Source organism: Peromyscus leucopus, chromosome X (assembly GCF_004664715.2).
Source record: "Peromyscus leucopus breed LL Stock chromosome X, UCI_PerLeu_2.1, whole genome shotgun sequence".
Lineage (NCBI taxonomy): Eukaryota > Metazoa > Chordata > Mammalia > Rodentia > Cricetidae > Peromyscus > Peromyscus leucopus.
The window spans coordinates 123775940-123780444 of record NC_051083.1 but is presented as its reverse complement, the minus strand read 5'-3'; the positions used below and the strand labels follow the sequence as shown (position 1 = coordinate 123780444).

The window sequence follows — 4505 nt, the reverse complement described above, 5'->3', positions numbered from 1 at the left end:
TTAAAAGTATGAAATGAAAGATCAAATAGGGTAAATAACTCTAGATATTAGAAAGCAAATGCTTAAGACTCCCCCAACACATAAAAACAAAGCAAAAGTATGTAGCTAGAGTTTTCCTGCTTTGCCCACAGTCAGGACAAATCTTTGTCACCCGCCAGTCCCACAGCCACTCAGACCCAACCAAGTAAACACAGAGACTTATATTGCATACAAACTGTATGGCCGTGGCAGGCTTCTTGCTAACTGTTCTTATAGCTTAAATTAGTCCATTTCCATAAATCTATACCTTGCCACGTGGCTGGTGGCTTACTGGCGTCTTCATATGCTGCTAGTCATGGCGGCGGCTGCAGTGTCTCTCTGCCTCAGCCTTCCGCTTCCCAGAATTCTCCTCTCTCCTTGTCCCACCTACTTCCTGCCTGGCCACTGGCCAATCAGTGTTTTATTTATTGACCAATCAGAGCAATTTGACATACAGACCGTCCCACAGCACTTCCCCTTTCTTTTTTTTAAAAGGAAGGTTTTAACTTTTACACATCTCCAAAGTCAGCTTGGTATATTTGGGAATTTGGGCGTAGCTTCTCTTACTACTTCCTGCTGGAGGGGGGCGCTGTATCTTAAGGGGACACAAAGAAAATTTTAGGATCATGGAGTAGTCCGTGACTTGAAACGATTCTGGATGTTGTATCATCTGGGCCATGGTGTCATCGGAGACCTTTCAGGTGGTCTTGGCTGGTCAAACCTGATGTATCTTAATCTGGAACAAATCCATAGCCTCTGGCTTTCTGTAGAAATAAAAGCAGAGCCTCCTTTCCAAAGCAACATATCCTTACATCCACATTTTGAAGTCAAGGTACCTTTAAAATATACATTTTGGCATAACTCAACAGCTTTTGTAATCAAATGTTTTTCTTCAGTTACAAATATCAAAGAGAACATAATCCAGATTCTCTGTGTGGTAGCCATCTTTATGTGGCTTATGTTTTATATTACCTTGAGCCTATTGCTTTAAACTGCAGCCTTCTTAGCACTGTGGCTGCTGGCTCCGCCCACTTCAGCTTCCCAACATGGCGGTGGTACGTTTTCCGCCAGCTCTGGGAGCCATCAACTCTCAGAAATAGTGGGTCTATGCTTCTTATCAAAGCAGCGTGTAGCCCAGAAACCTCTTTTTGTTTTCTACTAGCAAAGGCTAAATCCACCATGCAGCTTAATGTGCCACTTGCAGAGGCCTCATTCCCGCCATACTGCAGACCGAGCTCACACGCTAGGAACCCGCCAGTAGCTCAAACCGGCAGCTGCTGCTCATTTGAGAGAGACAATTAGGAAGCTGTTTTTAGCTCCATTTTAGAATCTTTTCTCAGGTTTTAGGTGGAAACTCTTGCCCTCTCGTTAGGCGCCATTTGTAGCTAGAGTTTTCCTGCTTTGCCCACAGTCAGGACAAATCTTTGTCACCCGCCAGTCCCACAGCCACTCAGACCCAACCAAGTAAACACAGAGACTTATATTGCATACAAACTGTATGGCTGTGGCAGGCTTCTTGCTAACTGTTCTTATAGCTTAAATTAGTCCATTTCCATAAATCTATACCTTGCCACGTGGCTGGTGGCTTACTGGCGTCTTCATATGCTGCTAGTCATGGCGGCGGCTGCAGTGTCTCTCTGCCTCAGCCTTCCGCTTCCCAGAATTCTCCTCTCTCCTTGTCCCACCTACTTCCTGCCTGGCCACTGGCCAATCAGTGTTTTATTTATTGACCAATCAGAGCAATTTGACATACAGACCGTCCCACAGCAAAAGTATACAAATTGGATTCCATAGAGATTAAAAAAAAAAAAAAAACCTTGATCAAGGAAAACAAACAACTATAGAGTGAAGCACACAAAAAACAGATATAGGCATGCTGTGGAGGAACGGCTGTTGGTGTCTGCCCGTGGCTAGCCAGAGGCCGGGGTCTTTGCTTCTGATCGCCAAGCCTCTTCTTCAGGAGGAACCATGGTGCTCAGGGTCACTAAGAACACGAAAATTAACACAGAGAATAAGGCCAAGGTCAGCATGGCAGGCGCCAAGCGTGTGCCTGTGGCAATTGCTGCGGCCTCCAAGCCTGGGCTGAGACCAAGAACCTCGCTCGGAGATATTGGTAACAAAGTCAGCAAACAGGTACAGGCATGAGTGCATCTGAAAAAGGAACTAAAAACTTCAGTAACTGGAAAGGTTTCAGCTAAAATCCCACCAAGACTTCTGGAGAAGGTACCTGTGAGTGAGCCAGAAGTGGAACTTGCCGAGCCTGAGCCTGAGCCAGAGCCTGAACCTGTTATGGAAGGAAAGCTTTCTCCTGAACCTATTTGGGATGATAACCCCTCTCCAAGCCCAGTGGAAACATCTGGATGTGCCCCTGCAGAAGAATATCTGTGTCAGGCTTTCTCTGATGTAATTCTTGCCGTGAATGATGTGGATGCAGATGATGGAGCCAATCCAAACTTCTGCAGTGAATATGTGAAAGACATATATGCCTATCTCAGACAACTGGAGGAAGAACAGTCAGTCAGACCAAAATACCTAATGGGCCATGAAATCACTGGAAACATGAGAGCCATCCTAATTGACTGGCTGATACAAGTTCAGATGAAATTTAGGCTGCTGCAGGAGACCATGTACATGACTGTCTCCATTATTGACCAGTTCATGCAGGATAATTGTGTACCCAAGAAGATGCTGCAGCTGGTTGGTGTGACTGCCAGGTTTATTGCCAGCAAATATGAAGAAATGTACCCTCCAGAAATAGGTGACTTCGCTTTTGTGACTAACAATACTTAACACTAAGCATCAAATCAGACAGATGGAAATGAAGATTCTTAGAGTTCTAAACTTCAGTTTGGGTCACCCTCTGCCTCTCACTTCCTCCGTAGAGCATCTAAAATTGTAGAGGTTGACGTTTAACAGCATACTTTGGCCAAATACCTCACTATGCTGGACTACGACACGGTGTACTTTGCTCCTTCGCAAATTGCAGCTGGAGCTTTCTGCTTAGCATTGAAAATTCTCGACAACGGTGAATGGACACCAAGTCTGCAGCACTACCTATCCTACACTGAGGAATCCCTTCTGCCTTTTATGCAGCACCTGGCTAAGAATGTAGTCACGGTGAACTGTGGCCTTACAAAGCACATGACTATCAAGAATAAGTATGCAACATCCAAGCATTCTAAGATCAGCACTCTGGCACAGCTGAATTGTACACTAGTTCAAAATTTGTCAGAGGCCATGACAAAGGCATAACTCAAGTGGACTACTATATCTGCAAATTGGCACCATGTGCCATGGGTACATAGTATACAGTGTTTATTTGCTCTTCAATAAAGGTTGACATTTTTACTTTCAAAGCTTACCTCATTTGAATGTGGTTGCTTCTGACTCTAGGATAACAGAAGTTGTCTGAAACATTTAGGAATGTTTTAAAAACTGCTTTTAGTTTAATGGGATCCAACTAATGTATATAATTGTAGCCTTTTTGTTTATATACTTCCTTCACTTTATGTGTCCTGATCGTATCTTAAGTCGTCCGGCAAAGTCCTCTGCCTCGCTCTGGTTTAAACTACAGATCTACCAGCTTATCCTTCCTTCCACTTTCTATTTCTTCAGGCAGTTGCTGCCCTTCACCACTATCTCTTGAGCTATGGACTTTCAGATGTGAAACCCAGTTTTCTTGTGTAATTATTTATTTGTTCTTAATTGGCTTGGAAAATAGGATGTTTAAAATTAAATTTAACCTTTAAAAAGAATTTGCCCCTCTATCTCAATGTCCTGTACAAATGTAATCATGCATATGTTTTCAAGGAGATATTTTTATATAGGTTCATTTTTTTCAACAATATTCCTTTTGACATTCCTTTCAATGCCTGTATTGCATTTCATAGTGTGCATTTCATACTGTATGTAATGTAATCATCCCTTTAATGATATTGAAACTGCATTCTCTCGTTGCCTCTATACACAATACTGCTTGCTAAACTGCTGTTTTGTACCTTGCTTGGCTTTATGCACAGTAGCTTTCCTAGGAGGGTATACTTTAAATTCTGACAAAGCCAGGTGAGACTTGTCACTATACCAAGGTGCCATTTTCTCTTTCTCCTGTCTTGTGTGGCAAATATCCTGTTTTAATTTATACATCTAATGTTAAGTAGAATAAAATTTTATTAATGGGAAGCTTTCCCAATTTCTCAAAAAAAAACAGATAGGAACAATTTTAAAACTCAATAGCTATAATACAAATAACCCAATTAAAAGTATTCAATAGATCACAGCACTAGAAAGAGTCAAACACATCTCTGTGAGTACAAAGTAAGCCTGGTCTACATAGTAATTTTGAGGTCAGCCAGGGATATACAGGTAAACACCGTCACACCAGGTCATGGGGTGTTATAGACCTAGGCATTTCTTAAGAGAAAGCATAAAAATTACTATGAAAAAATGGTCTACAAACTTATCAGTATGGAATTCAATGCTAAACCACA

The 4505-nt window shown here is 42.2% G+C and overlaps 1 pseudogene; it reads left to right on the top strand.

Annotated features, from left to right (window-relative positions):
• Positions 1 to 1986: 1986 nt before the first annotated feature.
• LOC114704012 lies at positions 1987 to 3285 on the top strand (annotated as a pseudogene).
• Positions 3286 to 4505: the final 1220 nt, after the last annotated feature.